The sequence below is a fragment of the Lissotriton vulgaris genome, chromosome 4_1, assembly GCF_964263255.1.
Source record: "Lissotriton vulgaris chromosome 4_1, aLisVul1.2, whole genome shotgun sequence".
Classification (NCBI taxonomy): domain Eukaryota; kingdom Metazoa; phylum Chordata; class Amphibia; order Caudata; family Salamandridae; genus Lissotriton; species Lissotriton vulgaris.
In genome coordinates this window covers 139,812,807-139,837,716 of record NC_141691.1, presented here as the reverse complement: position 1 = coordinate 139,837,716, position 24,910 = coordinate 139,812,807, and the positions used below count along the sequence as shown (strand labels likewise).

Sequence of the window (24,910 nt, the reverse complement as noted above, 5' to 3'; positions counted from 1 at the left end):
AGGAGACTGCCCGTTTTTACAGAGCCAGCCTTCTCTTTTTATATACAATATTACACTTCAGGCAAAATTCTTGGTTTTACAATTCGACCATAAACATATTTTCACAATAAAGAAAAAGCAAAGTCATGATGGCAAGCCCATATTTTCGTTTGTCCAGTTCGTGATAGATTACCTGGCCAGGCCCAGAACTTCCATCAGATATCGATGAAACCCCAATAAAATCGGGCACCTCCTCCTTGTAAAACTAGCCATAAAGAAGAAACAGGAACAGGTGTGTGTATGCTAAAGCGTGGTTTGTATGCGGTAAATGGTTTATGACATGTTGTGCCTTGATGCTAATTTTGCTCGGCCACTGGGTTGGGGACTGCCCGAACAGGTTTGGCTGGAGGCAGTGGAGGCAGCTCGCCCAGGTCACAGAGGAGTCAGGAAAGGTGGACGTGTCCTTTTAGCTCGAATTCGGCCTTGGTCAATTGACTATGTAAGGGCAACCACAAGATGGATGCCGCTCACAAAATGGAACCCGAGGGTTCAAGACAGGAAGTATGATTTAGGGGTGTTCTCGTCACTCAATCGTGACTCAAATGCACAGTTATAATGTCCTAATCATTACCGGTCTGCCAATACCGAATTCGTCATGGTATGATGATATTTTCTGACACGAATGTTGGGCTTCGGTACCACATTATAGCAGGGTCCAAAATTCTCAGAACCACAGACCCTCCTTTTGCCCTTATATAGGCAATAACTCATGCTAATCTGAGTCCAAATCTTTATTCATGAAGTCATGGAGATGCTGCTGTAGCATCATCCTGTTACTAAGCTCGTCCCTTGACACAGGCTTCCTTACACATGATGTGGCACAGAGGCTACATATTGCAGGAGCGCACTGCATACACAGGCAGAACAGAAACAGGATGGCTAAGACCATTCCAATGAATATCAGAATTTTCTATCCCCAGGCAGATATCAGTTCCCAGAACTACCCCAGCAAGGACCAGTCTCCTTTGTCCACATGAATGGACTCAGAGATCTTGTGCAGTTTGGAGATGGCCTGGTATACTGTCGGAGCATTGTCAGGGATGAAAATTCAGCAACTGGATTGGATCACTTTACATACCCCACCACGGTCTGCAAGTATGACATCTAGGGCAACCCTATTCTGAAGAGTCATAAGGCGGTCCGACTGGAGCTCCGCAGTCAAGTTACTAAGGGCACCAGCCGTTTCAATCACGGCGGATTCAACTACCCTCGTCAGTTGGCGAATGTTCCTGCTGTTCACCATAGGCCCCCAAAACGGCAGAAAACCTTTTGCGAAATCCCCAAACTCTTGTTCCGCAGTGTCGTCTTTACTCACGACACCCCTAACTGTCCTTGTCCTGTGGTAATCTGCTTCGGCCGTGTAGGAGGGTGGCAACAGGAACGAGATAAAAAATGTGCCCGAAAAGTCAGGGGGCAACCATGTATATGCTCTGTCGTGGCAGACGAAGTATGTACCCTTAGCTGCTAAGAACGAAGGGGAGGTCTGAGACGAGAAAACGTAAGTCTCAGTACAAACACTCTTCCCTAACTGAGCTCTGGGGTTTTTGCCATTTCCCTGCAGACATCGGTGACCTTGATGGGGTACTATCCAGATTGGGGAGGATTTCTTTGCTTTCTGGCTCTCAGTTAAGGAAATCCCATATTTAGTTATGTTCCATCTACTGTAAAGCTCCAACTCGTCTCTGGGAATCGTCCTATATGTGTCAATATCCCTGCTCATGTTTCTGATTCCTGCTACTAGTGCCTTGTTGCTTGAATTTCTTCCTTCGGGACGCGGGGGATACGGTTCTATGGCAAACAGGAACATTGTCTGGAAAGCCCACGGAGAACCATAGTAACTAAATGGCAGGACAAAATACGGGATACCCTTATCTGTCATGTGTGGCATAAGTCCACATATCCAACAATTCGTTGTGTTCATCACAGACTGGTGCTGGTGTAGAAGCTGGACGAATGAGTCGTTTACAAATTCTAATCTTCTAGCAGACTCGTGTTCATGTAGAGGGTGAAAGGAATGCGGGGAAACAGTAGGAGGAGGTGTGGGCTGAGTGTCGTGTACAAATGTAACTCGAAAGGTGAACAAAGCATAGCCCACCAAAAACATCACTATGCTACACAACATTAAAATGCATATTATTAAAAATTGTTTTCTTGCCATCACAGTGCATATTTTCTTTTCAAAGTTCGCTGATCTGGCAGGTCTCTCCATCTTAGGAAACTCCATCCTCTAAGTTGCTGCCCGCAGTGGGAGATTGATTCTGCTAAGGAGTGCTTCTGTTCAGTCCAGGGTAACTCCCTTAGACCAACCAGAACTGTCGACCTAACCGTCTCCAGCTGCACTCCAAAGACTGTGGCAACCACGACCCTAGCAGCAGAACCGGATGGCGGTTCGAAAATCAAAAATGAGCAAGTATCCCAGATGAGAGAGCTGCACAATCAAAAAGAAAAAAAACCTTTTTATTTGTCCTTAATCATAGGTCTTGGCCTCAAGTTATAGCGGTTTCGACCCAGTGCTGTGTGGTCTTGAAACAAGAGTTCAGGCTCAGTAGTGCCCATTTGCATTGACGGTGGCACAGATCCTTCCAGAATGTTATCGCTCTCCTTCTCTGTAGTAGTTCCTTTCAAACGTGCATCGCTGAAGGGTACAAATCGTGGCACAGATTCAGTCTCTGAGTCGGCGACACCCTCCTGGACCCACCGGTCATAGGGCAGAGGCAGAGGGACCCGTTTGCAGTGGATCCCGTGGATCCAGTTCTTCTTTCCTTCCACACAAACGGCTGATCTTGTGGAAAGAAGGACGAGGTGTGGGCCGGTCCGCCTGGGCTGTTCGTTCTTTGTTCGCTGAAAGATTTTCACCAACACCCAGGATCCAGGATTGATTTGATGGCCTGGATCTTCAGAGACCGGAGGCAGAGAGTCATGGACCTGTTGGTGTAAAACACGCAATTTAGCCGTCAATTCATACAAGTAGTCAAGCAAAACAGGGTGCTCTATCTCACTGAACCTTGTGGGTCTGGGCACCCCCCATTTGTTGGCCGGACGGCCGAAAACAATTTCATAGGGACTAAGATTCACTCTGGAATGCACGGTCATTCTGGTGGATAGGAGTGCTAAAGGCAGAGCGTCAGGCCATTTAAGACCAGTGCTCGCTTGAATCTTGGCTAGTTTTAGTTTCAGGGTGCCGTTGTAGCATTCTACTGATCCAGCTGATTGGGGGTGATTTGCAGCATGAAACTTCTGCCGGATGCCTAGCCCTTCACAAACTTTCTTCATCACTTGACCCACAAATTCACTCCCATTATCACTCCAGACCATTCTCGGCATTCCAAATCTGGGGAAGAATTCTTTGACAAGGGCTTTTGCTGTGGACAAGGCAGTATTGTCCTTAAGGGGATATGCTTCTACCCATCTTGAGAAGGCACAGACCACAACGAGTACATATTTTAAATTGTTGCACATCTCCATGTGGATGAAATCCAGCTGCAAAACCTCAAACGGATACGTAGGAGGTGCAAAATGACCAGCTGGAGTTGGGGTTCCCCTACCAGAGTTGTGTTTTAGACACACCATGCAGTTCTTGACCACATTCTCTGCACATTTAGGGATTCCACTGTTCTGCCATACTGGAGCCAAAAACTTACAGATCCCTTTCACACTGATGTGAGCCATTCCATGAGCCATTGTCACCACTGCAAGTACATACGCATCGGGTAGCAGCCATCTCTGATGCTCTGACAATTCGACCCAACAACCATTCGCATCCAATCTACACTTGCTTTCTCTCCATTCATTCACCTCTTTCTCAGTGGCTTCGGATTGAATAGACTTCACACTCTCAATCGTGTCTTCACACATACCAACATCACCAATCCATCTCGCAGGGCCTGCAACATACATTCGACTCATTACATTCCTTGCAGTTTCTTTCGCAACTTCATCTGCAAATGCATTCCCACGACCAACATCATCTTGAATCTTTTTGTGTGCACTGCATTTCACAATCGCAACTTGTAGCGGCAAGGTCAGTGACTCGAGAAGCTCATTCACTAGCTGACCATGCTGGATCTTTGCACCATGCGATGTCAAGAACCCACGTTCACGCCACAATCGTCTAAAACTGTGAGCCACGCCAAAGCGTACTGACTGTCAGTGTACACATTCACTTTCATTCCTTTTGACAACACACACGCTCTTGTAAGTGCAATCAATTTTGCTGCCTGAGCGGAGTTATGTGGAATACGTGCAGTTTCAACAACTGTATGCAAAGTGCTGACAGCATATGCTGCAGTCGTGTCACCATTCGGGAGCTTGAAGCATGAACCATCAACCCATAAGGTACCATCGCATTCAACAAGAGGAGTATCTTGGAGGTCTATTCTCCTTTTTGTTTCTTCTTCTGTTCCAAGAAAGCAATCGTGTTGTTTTTCAGCACCCTCTGCCTCAACTGGAATTGGCAACAATGTGGCTGGGTTTAGTGTGCTGCATCTTTTGTTGTGCACATGGCTCGCTAACAAAGTTAGTTCGTAACCTGACAATCGAGCACTAGTTAAGTGCTGTGTCTTGGTTCTGTTCAATAATGTGTCCACTGCATGTGGAACCATGACCACTAACGTGTTATTCATCACTAAATCAGCTGACTGTCGAATCGAAACAGCTGCTGCTGCTGTTGCTCTTAAACAACTTGGCAATGCTTTAGCTACTGGGTCCAAAGTCAACGAAAAATATGCACATGGACGCTGCTTGTCTCCAAACAAATGTGTCAACACTGATAATGCACAACCTTCTTGCTCATGGACATACAATGTAAAGGGCTTACTGTAGTTGGGGGTACCCAACACAGGAGCCGAACATAATGCTGTGCGCAATTCAGAAAAACTTTTCTGACACTCTTCAGACCAAGGCACAGGATTGGGTGTATCTTTACATGTTAATGCCACCAATGGTTTGGCCAGTAAAGAAACATTTGGAATCCACTGTCTACAGTACGATGTAATACCCAAGAAAGCACGCACTTCTCTCTGTGTTTTTGGCACACTTAATTTTGCTATTGCCTGGATTCTTTCTGGGGTCAGTTTCCTTCCCTCCTTCGATAAGAGATGACCTAAGTAGGTCACTTCTTGTCAACAATATTGTAATTTAGACAGGGACACTTTGTGATGCAGATCACACAAATGACGCAACAATGACAACGTGGCTTCTTTACATATTTCCTCAGAATCTGCAGCAATAAGCAAGTCATCAACATACTGAATGAGTGTAGCGCCTTCAGGTAAAACAATCGTATCAAGCTGTGTTTTTAGAGCTTGACTATATATTGATGGACTTTCACAGTAGCCCTGGGGAGCGCTTTTAAAGCGGAAGCTTTGTCCTCCTAAACTGAAGCCAAAAATATCCCTACTTTCTTCAGCAATTGGGATGCTGAAGAAAGCATTCTTCAAGTCAATTACCGAAAACCAGGTTGCAGAGGCTGGGATCATAGTCAACAGGGCAGTAATGTCAGGAACAACTGGAAATTGTGGCACTACTATTTTATTCACCTCTCTAAGGTCAATTACAAAGCTGTACACAGGTGGCTGAGAGGGGTCAGTTCTTTTCAAAACAGGCAGAACAGGACTATTGCAAACATTGCCTCTTGCCTCTTCAATCACATCTTTTTCAATCAGATCATAAATGATCGCTAACAAAGCTTTTTCACCTTCACTAGAAATTTTGTATTGGGGAATTCTTGGCATCCTAACATTAACTTTCAATGTCACAACGTATGGTGGTATTTCCAAGAGACCCACATCGTTAGGACCAGTAGCCCAAAGAATATAAGGGAGAGACAGCAATTCTGTCGGAATTTTATCCCTCGACAAATACATTGGAGAAACCACTTTCTTACCTAGTGTAAGTTGTACTCCCGAAGGAGAACAATACAAAGTCGCATACAATCTTTTTAACAGGTCCAATCCCAACAAGTTTTCACCACAACCTGTTGTTAGAATAAGGGGTGCTTCGAATTCACAAGGACCAACAGACAGGGACATAGGACATGAAATCGGGTTCCTAACCGGGGCGCCAGAAAAACCTACAGAGACATTCATTTCGCCAGACAAAAGTGCACCAGGGAGTTTTGAGTGCATCATAGAACTCTTTGTAGCACCAGTATCCAACAGAAAAGGTTCTGACACACCTGATGTAATCACCTCAACGTATGGTCCACTCTGATCTACTGGAACTGAAACAACTCCCTCTCTTTGTCTATGGCTGTCCTAGCAATCATTACCTTCCATATTGCTGAACACCTCTACCTCTTGTGTTTGACACACCATTTGCGCGCTGTAACAGGATAGGGCAACTATACTTAAAATGACCCTCTTCCTTGCAATACGAACACTGATTGGGACCCACAGGAACGCGTGGCTGAGTATACTCTACTCTTGGCTTTTGAAACTGTTGAGGTTGCCTATTATCATTCTGATAGTTATTCTGCCCACCATTATTCTGACCACTACTACCACGTGGCGGATATGCTTGCTGTAACAGGACCTTCGTTTTCAACTCTTTAGTTTTCTTTTCTGCTCTATCTTTCTCATCTTTGTCTCTATTTTCATAATACTGCGCGGTAGCCAATATCTGTGCTGAAGAAGAAACTGCCCATGAACTCTCTGAATCCTTCAACTTTTTACACAAATCTGGAAGTAGATTGTGTACGAATTTATCGACGAACAGTCGCTGACCACCTTCTGTACTCATATCTTGACCACTGTGGTCGACAAACGTTTCTTCAAACCTGGTAAAGAAATCGGACACCGTTTCATCTTTCTTCTGCTTACATGCAGACAACTTATCCCAATTTACACGCAATTCGGGCATCAAAGTCTTCATATACGTAATAATTCTTCCAGGGAGTTCTGCTACTAAAGGCTCAGGTTTAGCACCACCAACTTGTCTAGCATCAGCAGCGGTAATATTCACCCATGTGTCGCCTAGCTCTTGATCATGATCTGTATGACAAATTTTTCCCCATAAAGGCTGTGGAACAACATTCCCAAACAACATATCTACATCGGCTAAATTCATAATGCATGAACCTGCAGTCTGTGACAATTCCTTGTAATACCCTGCCGGATTATTGCGGGGATCGGACAATGTCTGCTTAAGGGCTAATACTTCAGCTCGCTTCCATGGTACATGTACCCACACACGTTGAAAATGTGGCAGAATGGCTGGAACAACATTGGCATTCCCTTCCCTCCAAACTGAGGGAACCTCTCTCATGGGATATTGTCTTCCTTTCTTCTTGGTAGAAGAATCAGGCTGAAACAATGACTTGGAAACATCTTCAGTCCTAAGTGATAACAACGTTGCAATAGCTTTCCTAACATCTGAACCCACAATTGTGCCTTTTGAAAATTGAACCGTACATGGTTCAACTCAGGCGGATTAGAGTCCAAATCATTTTCTTCTAAATCTTCGCACAGAAAAACACACATTTTCTCAAAAACGTACCTCTGCTTTGATGCTTCCCACTGATGGAAGACATCCATAACAGATTCTAGTTCATATCTCATCGGGTCAGTAACCCATTTATGTGCCAAACGATCCAATACTTCTTTCTCCCTAGAATCAGGCAGGTGGCTACGCAACTCTTTGTGTTCAGGGGTATGAGTCGGACTTGCCGCTCCAAACAAAGGATATAGAAGACTAGAAACAGTGCTTGCCACTCTCTGGCGGACAGACGGAGAAGTCGATGAAAAGACTAGTGGGAAGGCAGGATGAGATGAGGCAGATGCAGAGGCAGTGTCAGGAGGAGTACCAGAAGTGGTAGTCGATACAGTAGTTAAAGTTGCAGGAAGTATAGGAAGAGCAGGTGTAAAAGCCGGTGACCCTTGGGAAGGCTGCACCGGAGGAATAGGAGCCAGCTGAAGAATAGCTGTTGGGTGTTGTGGAGGAACAGGAGGTATAACAACCATGGGTTGCACAACTAAAGGTTGTGGAGGTGCTGTAGCATTTTGCGCATAGGGGGGTGGTGAACTTAACAAATGCGACATTAGGGGGTCTTTTTCAAGCTCTTTTGCTGCTTCTTGCTGAAGATGCGGCAAAACTGGGTAGCATTTATCTATTACCATTTTACGTTGCCTATGCAACTGCTCACTCATCTGTTCTTCTTCATTGTCTTTATACTGCATAGCAGCTTTCATTATTGAGATACCCCTTTCTTTCTTATTTTTCTTCGCTAATTTAATTTCCTTCTGTTTGGCCTCCTTACGCCACAGGCGGAAAGAGTCAAACATTGTCGGCCGGGCTTTCTTCTTAAAAAGTTTAACTTCAAGATTATCTAGGATTTCCGCATCAAAACTACCATATTGGGGCCATTTTAAAACACCATCTTTTCTGGTGTATTTTATCCACACTTTATTGTATGTGATGGGGCCTACTCCATGTTTTACATATAATTCATAGGTTGGAGTTCCAATCGGAGGAACCGGACACGAGTCCTCAAGTCGGGAGTCCCTATTATTACAACCAAGACAAAACAAATTTCCAAGTCTGCTAAGACCAGGCATCTTCGCTCTCTAGTCTAGCTTCAAACTTCAAAGGATTATCGATTACGATATTTCTCGTGAATACACGAGTCCTTCGGCTTTGGCGCTTGCAAGTTCCAAATCAAAGTGGTCCCAAAAGGGGACACCAAACAAACTAAGGACTGGGAGACGCTCCACTTATACTTAACTGAGGTATCGATGACGTCACCAGAAGACTCGTCTAACGTTTCGCTCTACCAAACATCAAGGGTCCAAATCAGGGCGATAGTCAGGGCAGCAGTCCTTTGTAGCCGTCGGTACGAGGGGAACCTCGCAGCAAAGACCTTCGGAACCACGTCGACATACAGGGGTCGCTGAAGTGGCTGGCCGTCCTCCGGAATTTTCACACGAAGATCCTCACGAACCTCTGGCTTGGACCGGTACCGCTGATACCGTCCCACATTGGGCGCCAACTGAGGTACTGGGTTTTTCAGAACCGGTACTGATCCGGTAACCCAGCGGTGTCAGGGGCAACACCCAAAGACCTCGAGTACTTTCCTGATTCAGACCACAGAAACACGAGTCTTCTAGGTGAAGTCAAGATCGAATTTATTGGCTGCAACCAAGTAACAAGTGTCCTAGAAGTACAACAACACGGTGTGTATATTCTGAGGAGACTGCCCGTTTTTACAGAGCCAGCCTTCTCTTTTTATATACAATATTACACTTCAGGCAAAATTCTTAGTTTTACAATTCGACCATAAACATATTTTAACAATAAAGAAAAAGCAAAGTCATGATGGCAAGCCCATATTTTCGTTTGTCCAGTTCATGATAGATTACCTGGCCAGGCCCAGAACTTCCATCAGATATCGATGAAACCCCAATAAAATCGGGCACCTCCTCCTTGTAAAACTAGCCATAAAGAAGAAACAGGAACAGGTGTGTGTATGCTAAAGCGTGGTTTGTATGCGGTAAATGGTTTATGACATGTTGTGCCTTGATGCTAATCTTGCTCGGCCACTGGGTTGGGGACTACCCAAACAGGTTTGGCTGGAGGCAGCGGAGGCAGCTCGCCCAGGTCACAGAGGAGTCAAGAAAGGTGGACGTGTCCTTTCAGCTCGAATTCGGCCTTGGTCAATTGACTATGTAAGGGCAACCACAAGATGGATGCCGCTCACAAAATGGAACAAGAGGGTTCAAGACAGGAAGTATGATTTAGGGGTGTTCTCATCACTCAATCATGACGCAAATGCACAGTTATAACGTCCTAATCATTACCGGTCTGCCAATACCAAATTCGTCATGGTATGATGATATTTTCTGACACGAGTGTTGGGGTTCGGTACCACATTATAGCAGGGTCCAAAATTCTCAGAACCACAATCTATCCCTCTATTTTTCTAGCTCTATATTTTTGTGTTTTCTGCTACTTTTGGTTAATTTTAAACTACTTTTTTAAACTATTTTCTTTTCTTCTTCCCTATTCTTTTTTCTTTAATATTTAGCTTCCTTTCTGCCCAGACTTTGGTAAAGGGAGCCGGGAAGCATCCCGAGAAGGGGAAGGGTCCCGCACCCCGTGCCCGGCTACCGTGCGGGCGTTTGAGGGGGGAGCAGGTCGCACCCCAGGAGATCTTCAGCCCGGAGGAGGTGGCCGCACTAATATTTTATGTTCAGCGCCGCCTCACCAGGACCATCATGGCAGGCGGCAAGATCGCTCGTGGGTACGGGATCCAGGAGTGCCGGAAGCGGTGGGAGAAGGTGTGCCGGGCCATGTACCAACACTCTCGGGTCCGGCGCACCTACAACCAGGCCACCCACCGTTGGACGGATCTCCTGGACCGGGAACGCGATCTGCTTGACCTGCTTGGCCTTGAGATCCCCGGGCTTGGTGAGTAGTAGTCGCTATTTCTTTACTACTCTGTTTTCTCCTGCTCTGTGTGTTACTATATTGCAAATTTTTGTTTTTTACCAAGAGCATTAATGCTGCTGATTACATTGTAGGTAAATTATATTTCAAAATGTTCTGTGCATTTCAGGTGCACTGCTCTCCTTCTCAGTAGCGTTGCTACTAGGCTTATTTGTTTTCGATTTTGTGTTCATTTCATTGGCCTGTGAAATTATGTATGAGTGTAGTTTAAAGAACTGCGTAATGCTAGACACTAAGGGTCAGATTTTTAATTACCGGCGCATCCCTGCAAAGTAGCAGGGATGCGCCAGTAATTGTGCGCTACGCCACCACCACCCATGGTGCGCCGTATTTACAATGCGGCGCACCATGGGCCCAAAACGTCACCAAAGCATTACGCATCTGTGCCGTAAAGGCGGCGCATTGCTGGAGTTGCGTCGCAACGATGGCGCAGCTCCAGCAATGCTCTGGGGTGCCCTATCTCCCCAATGCTGCGTCAAGCCGTACGTCTGATTCAAGCAGGCGCAGGGTTTGAGTCACGCATCATTGTCCTCAAAGTGACTGATTGAAATCTTGTAGATTTCCCTCAGCCACTTTTAGGATGCGTTCCTGCGCAGGAACGCCCTCCCTTGCGCCGGAACGCCCCCTGATGGCGCAGGGCTTTACAACGTGATGCATCTCCCATATGCGTCACGTTGTTAATATACGCCGCACCATGGCGCCTCTTTTGTTCTGCCGCTGCGTCACAAAAGTCAAGCAACAATGGAGCAAAAGAGCCGCAAGGGGCTTCTAAATCAGCCCCTACAGACTCAAGTCCAGTCCTTCCTTTGTACACATGGCGATAAGAAGAAATAGTGGTGGTGGATTGATAGTTTGAGTATTTTAATGACTGGTTATGTAGTAGGAAACTTTTTTGTGTTGTCGCTGATCTGCAATCACGATGGACTTTGTCTGTCACTTCGCGTGCAAATCAAGCAATACTAATAATGTAGTAGACCACATAAGATCGGTCAATATATCCCGTGGAATAGTTGTCTATTTGCTATTTCGCCAAAATATTTTGTTATTGTTCTTTTGAAATGTTTGATTTGGTTGACAAATATCATCCATGTTTTCTGGTCTTTCTTTCATGTTGTACATCAGCTCCCCCCAGGGACAAGAGGACACAGGAGGAGGAGGCTGCTGTTCGCAGGCCAGGATCGGGCAGGCGAGGGCTCCTTTGCTGGCCCCGGTAAGTTTTAATTTTAATATAGAGTACCTATTTTTTCCTAGCGCTCCTCATTTGATTTTTTCTAAATCTTCTTTGATCTTCTTGTAGACTGTATCTAAATTCTTATCCTGCCTCGACTATGACTCCCTGTGGTATTACTAGATTATTCTTATTAGTCTGTCTGTGTAGCTAACTAAGATTTCACATTTGGCAATTCCATTGGACTCCCATTCTAGTCAGCAATAGCTCTATGCACTGAGTGCAGTCCTCTGGGATTGTCCATAATGTCTTTTCAAGTCTTCTAAATGTTTATGCTTTGACAATTGCCAACAATAAAAAGGTGAATGACCACCAAGAAAGAATAGGATTCTACTTTACTTTTGGTTTGAATAGGAGGACAATTCATTCTACTACTGTTGCAGGGACAAATCTGCACAAACAGAACTATGGACACTAAATAATGCATTGCTTAGATTATCAATTATAATAGGCGCTGTTAGACTTTCCACATACCTCAGTGGTAACAGACTTTGTAGTTGAACCCCCAATCTCCTTACTGACTAGATAGTGTGGCAGAGTCATTTAGCTCCCAAAGTCACCGATGATTGATCCCCAATGATGATTATCCAACGCAGGACAAGAGTACGGAGTTAGAGTCAAGAAGTGTCAGAGGCACGGACTCATGCTTGCAAAAATTGCAAAACCTTTAGCTCAGCCACTCTAGTCTGGAGGACCAAAAACCACAGAGTCTATTTAAGTTTAAAAGCTTTATTAAAAGTAAACACATTTATTAAAATCAAGTTTGTCATAAAACTAAACGTTTAACCGAAAATGGAAAAGTGCTTAGTGCTGACGATTAATTGAACACATTTCTTGTGGTCGAGCCGAGCTCTCACATGGTTTGAACTTGATCTTGCTCGTGTTCTTAGAAGTCAAGCTTCTGTCTGTTAGGAAAAAAAGTGGTGCGTGTTAAAAATAAAAAGCAAGCATTTATCAGTTGTGCCAAAAAGTGCAGCAGGACAACAGCCTTCCCTGGAAAAAGGGAAATTTTTACTTTAGAGTAGACAGTACAAATTATTACATTGTTTTCTGTTTTTTTCAGATTTCTTTATTCTTAGACCAAATATTATATAGTAGTGAGTGGTGTATTCTAACTTTCTTAAATGTACTTTGTAGGTGGAACATCTGGTGGCGGGCCAGCGCGGAGGTGGTGGTGCTGGATGAGGGGAACACTTCTGGGGAGGATGCGGTGCAAGTGCCGGACGACACCAATGTGCCTGTGAGGTTTCACACGGTGGTGGCGGGCAGAGGTAAGCTATATACTCCTTACTTATTGAGATTGAAGACTGCAGAGTGTGCTATCTGCACGGGTGTATTATAAATCAACCAGGTAGTAGCCTCCTCTAAATGTACTTCGACTTAGCTGTGAAGTTTTTGGCGAGAAGAATCCCAATCAGATCTGAGATGAACTTGATGGATGGGATGAACGAAAATGAAAGAAGGGTGTAAGTAAATGTGGAAGGACAAGAAATTTAATGATGACTGGCAAAGAAGAATGATATGTGTTTGCTTGGTCCCCGAGGTGGCTGGGAAGGAAAGAATATGGTATGGTGCATGGCTGGGTGAATGAGGAAGCAAGGATGGGTGGAAGGAGAATATCCTGGGTGGGTGAAACAGAAACTGTATGTGTGCATAAACTTTGAATGGATGGATGCCTGGATCATGGTACTATCTGACTCTTAGATAGCATATGTGTATCTAGAGAGAGTAGACGGTCACTGGATGAACTAAGTGTTACTTTGAAGAGCATGTAACACCGCACCCGCACGTCCGTTCTAGTGTAGGAAAGGCAAGGAAAAGAAGTTGTAATTTTGTCCAAATACTACAATGAATAGTAGCAGTAGTTTGTATTGCAACTGCAAGCACAGCATATATCCGGTTATTATGGTGGACACTCCCTACCTCTCTTAATAAGTTTAGTTTAGTAGTAGTACATCATTCATGTGTTGGTGTATCACTGTTCACTCAATAAAAAGCAAAGCACCTAAAGTCATCCCATATGTAATCAAATACATCCCATGTGAAGTGATAGATAATCAGATTTAGCTTCTTCATTTTCCTTTTCTAGTACTCATTTGCACTGTAGGGTGAAAGTTAAATTAATTAAGCAGTAGCCCTTTTAAAAGAGTATTCTCAGTTCCACCCGTAATAGAAAAGTAGGAGCTTCACCACCTGCATGTACTGGACCGGTACAGTAACGCAAGTCTGTCTCACTCATCATGGTGTGCGTCTGTTTTTCTCGGGTGCATGTTCACTGCGCTGGCATTATGCCGGCTTGCATAAGATAACGTACCAATTTTCCTAAACAAGAGAGAAGAAGAAGAATAAGACTGGTGTACTGTCATAGTCGACTTTAATGGAAGTCCATAGTGCTCGTAGAATTTGTTCCTTAAACTCCCACTAATGTTAGAGCAAGGATGAAGAAGTGGGAGGTTAAATAGATACTGGCCTCAATAGTTATGTACTCTGCTTTCACGTTGCTAGTTGTACTGTGACACAACTTTCTGCTCAATCATTTTGTGTTAATCTTAAGGAGCATTGGTTACAGACTATGTCTTTCTTTCTTCATATAATTGCTCCTTCCAAATCAACAAAACCAAAAAGGAAGGAGCGGGCTCGAATGGCCCGGCAACGGAGGCTGGATGCCACTGTCGCCGAATATCGGCGGCTGGTGGCCCTGGAGGAGGAGGACACGCAGTCTACTGGTACATTATCCACTGGGACAGCTGCATCCTCCTCCGTGACCCCACGGGCTGCCAGCCAGCGCAGTGCTCCAACGGTACGGAGCCGGGCTACCAAAGCCAACCACCACCGCCAAGCAGCAAAGACAGCAGCTGCCCTCCACAGGAGTTGCAAGGCACGCCAGCACCGCTTATGCCTCAGAGTGTCCTACCTGGAGCAGGAGGTCCTAACATATAAGACCTTGGTGGAGGGCCTCCACTCCGACCATGCCACCCTCCGCAAGGAGTATGATGCCCTGGCCGCTAAAGTGAACAGTATCCTGCCGTAGTGTCCCTAGCCCCTTTTTTAGAGACTTTTGGGGGGTGGGAATTGGGAGTTGGGTTGTTTTTGGGACTTTTGAAGGACAATCGTTGGGGTTAGGGAGGGTCTTGCGGGAGATTATTTTGTTAGGGCTACACAAATATACTTTTTGAATCTTTATCTGAGCATACCTGTTTTTTACTGCTTTTGAGTCTGGTGGGTGGGGGTTTAACAGTCAGTTTCTTTTCCTGAAACTTAAGTCTGTTTCATTTTCTTCCTTTAAGTGTAAATGGCTAAATGTTTTCAACACTAAGTGCCTCTCACAGAGTAAGTGAATTCAAGAGTCCTAGGACTTTAGTAGTACTACCGTTAATCTCTCGTCTCTCCTAATACTCCATTATACTACCTCCCACCAAACGCTTATCTTACCTGTAATTTGTGTTTGAAAGTAGTGCTAGGCCCAGGGCTGACTCCAGGGGAAATGGCGATTAAGGTTGGCAATCCTGGGTGGATCAAATGTCCTCATTGCGGTGGTACTAGTGGTGTGACACAGTGGCAGTTGCATGCCTTTGGAAAAAAAGAAAATGAAACCTGGTTTGTCCTTACTGGAGCATTACAACGGTACGATAGAGAATATAGCAGGTGACAGTACACTAGAACAGTGCCACAATGTAGCCTAACAAATGGTAAAATATTGAAAGTATAACTAGTACTTGCGTTGAATTTCTTTGACATTGGCTGCTACTACAAGAAATAGTACTGAAGCTGAGTAAGTCTAGAATATATCCTCGAATTCCTTCACCAGCCTGTTGCTATGACCTTATCCTCCCCAGCAAGTGTGTGGAATTATTGATGTCATTTAGTCACACATCAATCAAAACCACACAGCCCGGGGGAAGAGGGTTAGGGTTTGGAAAATGGATGGGAATGGGGGTTTCTTTTTGGGTAGGTTTTGTTGAGAGAAGAAAATAAAAAGGACAGCATGGACAAACAATAATTGAAGATAAAGAAATCTTTGGGTACAAAGCTAACCATACATCTTTTAAGTGACATAAAGGAAGTGCATGCACTACTGCATGCATTGTTACTGAAAAGTAAGTAGTACTTTCGACAACCGTGAATGACAGAATGCGACAGTACAGGGCAGCAGCGTTTTCACTTGCCTATCTCTGCACTCAGAGAAACACTTCTTACATTAAATTAGGTTTAAAAAATAGCCGAAGTAAAACCTATAGAATGGCTGTAGGGATCAATTTAGAAGCAGAGAGAGATCCAAGAAATGCAGTCACACTCATACAAGAAAACAATGGATACTGTATCTGTATGTTGTTGTAGTTGTCCTGTTGAATTTGGTAAGTAAGTTGCACGCATCAAACCATTCCTCTTATTAGCGGCACTCCTCCATTCCAGCTGACGCTTCAATGTTGGTGACCAGAAGACACCCTGTCCACTGCCTGCCTGGCGGATGCTGAATTGCGGCTCGCTAATGTGAAGCCTGACTTCATCCTTTTTTTCCCATTGCACAGACTGAAACCCGGCCTGTAATTATTGATGGAAAAACAGGAAGTGATATTAGAACACCACAGATAAATAAATATAAGGTATGTACGCTGTGTAGTACAAAAAGTCACACTTTGAGTTTCCTAATAGACAGTACAATATTTTTGAAAGTGCGTACTCTGTCTGAGTCTCCTTTTGAAGGATAAATAAGTATGGGCAAATTAATTTAGTCTCCCTCATACTTACAATATTTATCGGCCTTTGGTCCAAACGCCCTGTGGAGCTAGGTCATAACTCCCGTTTTCCACCACGGATTTCCTGAAAAGCAAATGCAATCAAAATTAGACTGTCCCAGCAGTGCTCCCAGACCCCCAAACCCACCCACAAACACCCAGAACCCCCCCCCCAAAGAGCACCTCAAAGGCAAGCATGTCAGCAAAAACGCAAAAAGAATTTCGCCTCCGATTTGGTCCAAACCACTTTTATCCGGTATTAGAGCTTCCCAGCAATGGCCCCAGAGCCGTCAACCCAGGCAAAAACTAGTAGAAGACCCCCAAACAGCCAAAAAGCAAAATTACAAAAATGGGGACTTAGTCATTTTCATGGCAATTTCCAAAATCATCCGCGCGCGCTCTGCAGCTAGGCCCTAACTCCCCTCTGCCACCATGGATTTGCTTCAAACCTCTTGCAATCAAAAGAATCCATACCCAGCAGTGCTCCCAGACCCCGAAACCCACCCACAAACACCAGGAAGCCCCCCAAACAGGCCCCCGAAAACGCTACATTGAGCAAAATGTCAGAAATAGCCAAAACAATTTCAGCATGGATTTTGTCCAAACCACTTCTATCCGGTATTAGACCTTCCCAGCAATGCCCCAAGACCCGCCAACCCACCCGCAAAAAAGCACAACACCCCCAAACAGCCAAAAAGGAAAATCTCATACTTACAATATTTATCGGCCTTCGGTCCAAACGCGCTGTGCAGCTAGGTCATAACTCCCGTTTTCCACCACGGATTTCCTGAAAAGCAAATGCAATCAAAATTAGACTGTCCCAGCAGTGCTCCCAGACCCCAAAACCCACCCACAAACACCCAGAACCCCCCCAAAGTACACCTCAAAGGCAAGCAAGTCAGCAAAAACGCAAAAACAATTTCGCCTCTGATTTGATCCAAACCACTTTTATCCGGTATTAGAGCTTCCCCCCAATGGCCCCAAGACCCGCCAACTCACCCGCAAAGAAGTAGAACACCCCCACAAGTGCAGAGTCTTTCTTCATTGGGCGTAAACCAGCCCTCTGCTTTGAGGGAAATAGGAGTCTGGAGGAGGAGGATAGAGGAGCATGTTCTTGTGAATTTGTGAACCTGAGGAATGCAGACTGCGGCACCTTCAAATCAATAAGCAAACAAGTGAAGACAGTTCTGCTGATGGGCTTGTTTTTGTGATTAGGTGATTAAAGTTTTAATTATATTAACTGTGCACAACAAAGAAAGACAGACACACAGGAATAAAAGTGAAAAAGGACGAAAAAGAAAGTTATTGATTCATTGGCTCATTTTCAGGGCTCAGTGTCAGGGAATAAGAATAAGAGTTCGTCCTCATACTCTGCGAATTCAGGCAGGAGTAGGTCAGTGTCACCTAACAGAGAACAAATTACCTCATCTAAGTTGCTGTCCTCCTCGTCTTCATCCGGCGTTTGTTCTCGTACGTTGTAATCTGGTGGTATGAGGTGCTGATTCATCTTGATCATTGTTAACCTCTCCACATTTTTGGGCGAGAGGCGGGTCCGTTTGGAAGTTACAATGCCACCAGCAGCACTGAAAACACATTCAGAAGACACACTTGCGAGTGGGCAAGACAAGTAGTTTATAGCCAGGTTGGAGATCTGTGCCCACGATTCTTTTTTCCCATGCCAATACGCCAATGGGTCAGCATTAACATAGACCTCTGTTGAGTCATTCAGATAGTCCTGCACCATCGACTCAAGGTCCTCCAAGGTTCCTCCACTTTGCTTACTTTTTGCTGTGACCTTTTGAGAACCAAACCCAAGCCAAGCTAGCCAATCCTCTTCTGCATCCAATGTTACTGTTGTGTCTGGTGCAGATGATCCGGTTGCCGGTGTCTTTAATGGCTGAGAGGTCACTTGTGTCACAGCCACAGGTGCAGAAGTGGATTCTTTTGACTGGGGATGGCCTGCTGATGCTGATGTACTGCCTTTTCCTTCAATTTGCTGCCGTTCTCTTTTACACCTCATGGCTGACAAGGAAAGCCAACGTTTGTACTTTGTAACATCTTCATCATCAAAAGGAAAGAATCCTCGGCCTGCCAGCGCCTTTTTGTAAAGTGGATCCAGAATAGTAGCACAAATGTAATGCTGTTCTGAGTGGATCATTTTCAGACGTTCATCACCAAGTAGGCGCTCTAATAATTTCTCCGCCAAAACAAAAGCGTCTTGCTTTTTTCATCTTTTTGAAACATAGAAGACACCGCCTTCAGTTGGTGCTCCAGCATGCGCAACTATGGGATAGCTTTTCCCAAATTACAGTCCTCCTTGCTGACTGCACGCATGAAGACCTCAAAAGGACGAAGCATGTCTGTCAGGCTTTTAACTAGGTTCCATTGCGCCGCATCTAGCCTCAGGTCCTTCAGAGCTGTACCCAGTGTTAAGAAATAATGATCGAGTACCGTATACTACTCATACAGACGCTCAAGCATGTAGAAGGTTGAGTTCCAACGTGTTGGCACCTCCTGGATGAGTGCTTTCACTGGCATTCGACGTTCATGTAGCAGGCTCCTCAGATGCTTCCGGGCCTTAAAAGAATGGCTGAAATGGTTGCACATTCTTCGGCAGGTGGCCACTAACTCGCACGCTGGACTGTCTTCATCACTCAATAATTTTTTAACAACCAGGTTTATACAGTGCGCCAAACACGGCACTCTGAAATAGTGACCCAGCTCCATGGCCTTAACTACATTGGCGCCATTATCCGTGGAAACATAACCAATCTGGCGTTTTTTTTTGGGACAGCCAGTGAAAGACCTTTGTGTTAAACTCATTCAAAAAATTTTCTGCTGTATGACGTTTCTCCAAGCCAAACATGGCTAGTGTTGCATGTTTCCGAGAAGCTTTAAAAACTTGGTCCGGGTCAACACCTGCGTTTAGCTTTGCTTTAACCCCTGAAAAAGAGACCCAGTGTGAAGTGATGCACATGTAATCAGCGCCTGCGCCACTGGTCCACATGTCTGATGTCAGATGTATAGTGTGAACAGCACTCTTCTGCAAAGCTGCCCCAATCACCTCCAGCACATCTTCATGTAGTGCTGGAACCGCAACTCTGGCAAAATAGAACTGTCTAGGAACCTTCCATTTAGGGCTGAGCGCTGCCACTAATTCTAGAAAACCAACCCCTTCTACAAAAGAAAAAGGGAGAAGGTCCAGAGCTAGCATTTTAGCCAGCTTAGAGTTGTACAGACGCGTCAGTGGGTGGTTGCGATCATATGGCGCTGCTGAAAACAACATGGTTCTAATGTTGCCCTGGACCATGCTTTTACGGGATGATGATGATGATGACTTCTTCGACCCAGTTACGCTCGCTGATGAACTTTTTCGCATTGGTGTCTCACTCTCTCCCACACTCTTAGTGTGGCTCACAGGGGATGTGCTGCTGACAGGGGTACTGGGTGTAAGTGAAGTGTTTGACACTTCTTCCTCCTCGTCATCATCAGATGAAACATCAACGTTTTCTTGACTTGCAATTCGGGCTTCCTTGATCTCCTTTAGGTGCGCAAACCATTGGACAGCGTGCTGTCTCTCAAGATGACCTCTCTGGCCTCCGGTACCATAGTTGGTACCAAACTTACCACGACTAACTGCATGCTTACAAATGCTACAAATGGCGAAGTTTTCCTTTTTTGGGCAAACACTAAAGAAGTCCCAAACTGCGGACTTGAAATGTCTGTGGGGGCCGGAGGAGGCGGCGATACTGGTGGTGGTGGTCATGCTGCTAATGCCAGATGAAGTAGAGGATGTGGATTGCCGAACTTTAGTACGGTGTGCACTTTCACCACCACTAATTGAGGTCGAGGTGGATGGAGGTCCTTTCTGGCGAGGAAGAAATATGGAAGCGCTACGTGTTGGTGTACTAGTTAACTCCAATGATTGTGGTGTTTCCATTGCCTCCTCGTCGACAACATCATCACGCTCAGCAGCTTCTCAGGTTAGGGTCAAAATGTCTGTTTGCTGCATGCCCGCTGGGGCTGCAGTGACCTTTATGATGACTGGGTCGTCGTCGTAAGAGTCTTCATCAGCAGTAGTATCCGCCACTTCTTGTTGAGCCTCATCACACTCCATAACTATGAGACTTTCGACGACCTTCCTTTTACGCTTAACTACCTTTGTCAGATCATGGTGTGCCTCACTCTCAGACCGCAGTGGTGGTTCCCAAGTTTGATCCGTATCATCAGAAGGAGGTGGGCTTGAAGAAGATGTAGACACCACCCTTGATCTTTTCCTTGCTAGGGATGAGGAAGACAATGAATGATCATCAGGAGGAGTGGCTTCCTCAAATGATACCTCAGCTTGATTGTCGATTTCCTGATGTGCCCCTACTTCTGGAGGAACAACAATTGGGGGCACTTGTGACCCTCCATGCACCTCTGCTTGCGCATCTCCTTGCGCTGCCTCTCCTTCCACAAGTACTTGGGCTTGTACTTGCACATGTGGTTGTTGTTGCGGCTGTGGTTGTTCAACACTCGTCAGATGAGTTACAACAACCTGTGTTGATTGAGGGACATTGCTGCTACTTTCTTGCGATGAGCCAACATCACTGGTCGATGGTGATTGAACAACTAGACTAAGTGCCTCTGCAGCACTCAAGGGCTTGGACTTAAGTTGGCGTGGTCGTAGTGGCACTGAGCCCAATGGTGCGGGGGTGCTGCTCCCAGCTTGGTCCCCAGCAGATCCCGCTGCTGCTGCAGGCGTACTTTTTTTTTTACTCTCAAAAAATGTGGCGTGCGGCACACCAGTCTCCTTGGTAACTTGCTTCTTCTGCTCCTTACTGGCAACTTTCTTGCTAGAGGAGCTACGGGGAACTTTTTTTGGGGCCATCTTCTTCAGAGGTCAGAACAGCAGGCCGCAGTTGCACGAGTTGCAGAGTTGTCTGTGGCCAGACGTGACGTCGTGTGATGTTATGCTGCACACACACACCGCTGCAGGACTTCTTCCTGGCGCTGGTGGTTCTCTTGAGTCTTGTGCACCTAAAAGCAATGGAAGACAGAGGAACATCAGTTCAGTTATACACCCCAAAAACTTGAAAACCACATACAAAACAGCACAATCCCATGCCATCCATGCCCTCCATGATGTTTAAATTCAAGACACCCCACAGAAAGACTAGGCCCATGCACCACTCACTACCCCTGGGCATAATGGTTGAAACCTAGGCAAAATGGTTGCAGACCTAAGAACACTGCCTGCATTCCAAATGGCCCATTGCCTCCCAGCACATGGCCTGCCTGTACCAGCACTCAAAATGGCCCCCACCCACATGGCCTGTCCCCATGAACACCCCAGAAAATTGAAAAACACAGAAAAATCAGCACAATCCCATGCCATTCATGCCCTCCATGATGTTTAAATTCAAGACACCCCACAGAAAGACTAGGCCCATGCACCACTCACTACCCCTGGTCAAAAGGCCACAACAACAGCCCAAAAAAACAAAAAACACAGAAAAATCAGCATAATCCCATGCCATCCATGCCCTCCATGATGTTTAAATTCAAGACACCCCACAGAAAGACTAGGCCCATGCACCACTCACTACCCCTGGGCATAATGGTTGAAACCTAGGCAAAATGGTTGCAGACCTAAGAACACTGCCTGCATTCAAAATGGCCCCCTGCCTCCCAGCACATGGCCTGCCTGTACCAGCACTCAAAATGGCCCCCACCCACATGGCCTGTCCCCATGAACACCCCAAAAAATCGAAAAACACAGAAAAATCAGCACAATCCCATGCCATCCATGCCCTCCATGATGTTTAAATTCAAGACACCCCACAGAAAGACTAGGCCCATGCACCACTCACTACCCCTGGTCAAAAGGCCACAACAACAGCCCAAAAATCTTTAATTCCAAAATTGTAGTTGCAGCAACTGTAATGCCCCAAACAAACTTACTTGTGAAATTTCTAATCCAAAAGTGATCCAAAGAAAGTCAAAAAGGCCTCAAATCCAAATATCCAGCAGCATCCACAAAAAGTATCCTTCCTGGTCAAGAATCCGAATGAAAGTGACCAGCACATGAAGAAAGCACTGGGAGGAGCCTGCTGGACAGGAACAGGAAGTTGGAGACTGTGGGGCACTTACTTCCTCCCAACCCCCCCCGCCCCAAAAAAATGGACTCCTTGCAAAAAAAAGTGCAGGCAAATGTCAACCTGAGGAGTTATTCTGATAAAAATCATCATTTTCAGAAGGTTTATGCTGCTTGCTGGTGGATTTCTTGTGCAGAATTTCAAATTTTGTAATTTCGCGCGTGCGAGATTGTTGCTGCTCGCCGCATCTACGTGTTTGCAATTGCGAACTCTCGCGATGCGTGCTGTGCAAGGTGGCAAGCCGCGATTACGTAATCGTGGTCGCCAAACTCCCGCGGGATCGCGCAGCAAGATCCAAAATGGCGCAGCACTCGCAAAATATCGAGAGAAACAACTCGGCAAACGCTGAATGATGGTAAGTGAACGTCGCACGCCGCAAAATTGTATCACCAAGAAAAAAAAATCCGCTGCGTGCGAATTTGCGGATTTTCGGTAAATTCGCGAGCGTTCGCGGATTGCGAATTTACCGAAAATCTGCAAAATCCGCGAGCGGAACGGATTTTCCGCCCATGCTTACTCCCCATTCCAACTCCTATATGGGAGGGAACCTCGGAGCCTTTTGGAGATTACTAAGGAAGTATGGGAACAAGAGAAGGAAGAGGATACTAAAAATTTTCTTGAGTATACACAGAACCTCCACTCATGACTCCATAAACTAAGGGAATTTGCTGATTCCAATCTAGAGAAAGCCCAAATACAACAACAAACGATATATAACAAGGGAAAGAAGTGGTGCCACCTCAATGTAGGGTGCGGGTCCTTTTACCTTCCAACCTAAGGAAACCACGGTCAGTAGGCAAGGCACAGAGAAAGTAGGTTTAACATCTTACAAGATACAGATCAAACCTAAGAAGACCCAACTGTACCAAATAAATCTGCTCAAAAAGTGGCTAGGTCCCCCCCTCAAAATGTACATCACATAGGCAAACCATCCCAGAGCAAAACCACCCTGAAGGAGCTGGTTGTGAATCCTGATTTGACTAAGGACCAAGATAGAACCTTTCAGGATACCCTGAACCCCTTTTCCCATCTTTTTTCCAACCTACAAGGAAAAACCCTGTTAGCTGAACATGTCATAGAAACACAACTTAATCTACAATTGTTACTGGACAAATATACCGTTGCTAAGGAAGGGACACTATATCTGGGGTTTATGGACCTTTCGTCGGCCTTCGACCTCGTGAATCGACCAAAATTGTGGAAGATTTTAATTGGACTGGGTTTTGATTCAGTCCTGGTAAATTTTCTGGCAGATTTACATACTGATCTGCGAGCCTCTGTTAGAGTAAACTCAGCGGGACGCTGTTCTAGCCATTTCCAATCAGAAAGGGGGATTAGACAGGGGTGTATTATGGCCCCTCTCTTGTTTACAATCTACATAAACGCTCTTGAACCCACACTTAGGGTGGCCAGGGCAGACATACCACATGCAGGAGATCTGGGTATACCGGTTCTCTTGTATGCGGATGACGCTGTGCTTCTGTCACGAACTGGGGTGGGGCTTCAACGATTACTGGACTCATTTGGTTGCTTTATGAATTCCCTAGACCTTAAAATTAATGTAAAAAAATCACAAATAATGATAGTTGGGAGAGGTTCTCGAAAGAAAAACATAAAAACGTTTTCCTGCTGTAACGAGAAATTGAATAGAGTCCCCACCTTTCCTTATTTGGGCATTATTTTTGAGGAGAGGGGGAAATGGGGCCCACAGATTAAAGCAAGAAATATTGCCTTTGCTAGAACTTCAATGGCAGTTATGTCCTTTAGCAAAAAAATAGGGGCCAGGCCCATATCAGCTCTGTTAAATATTTATAAAGCAAAGTGTCTGACAGTCGCAACGTACGGCAGCTCACTATGGGGATACAGTACAACGGACTGCTTGCAAATCACCGAAAATAAATTTATGAGGTCAATCTTGTCGGTGCCGCAGTCAACCCCTTCATTTTCAGTGCACTCAGAGTTGGGTGTTGGCTTTATTACAGATATGTTGAAGGTTGCCCCATTAATACCTTGGCTGAAGACTTGGTTGAACGATGAACTTTCCCTGAACCATGCTATTCTTAAGGACTGTTCTGGTTTAGACAACCAAAACAAAATTAAGTGGTTGTCCTATATCAAACAGGGTTTTCAGAAAATTGGAAGACCTGAGCTATTTTACTCCCCAGAAAGTATAACCCGTAGAGACATAGCATTTACGAAGGAAACCATGTCACAGATGCTGTCTCTGGAAAGGGAGGAAAGGGAGCTCAGAAAAAGCACAGTTAGATCTTTTATTATGGTTGCTAATCCCCCCGGCCCTGAACCTTATTTGGTTCTAGTGAACCGTC

General features: G+C 45.3%; 1 pseudogene; it reads left to right on the top strand.

The window, feature by feature from the left end:
• The window catches only part of LOC147718488 (uncharacterized), a 28,047-nt pseudogene extending 3,427 nt beyond the window's left edge, over nucleotides 1–24,620 (top strand).
• Nucleotides 24,621–24,910: the final 290 nt, after the last annotated feature.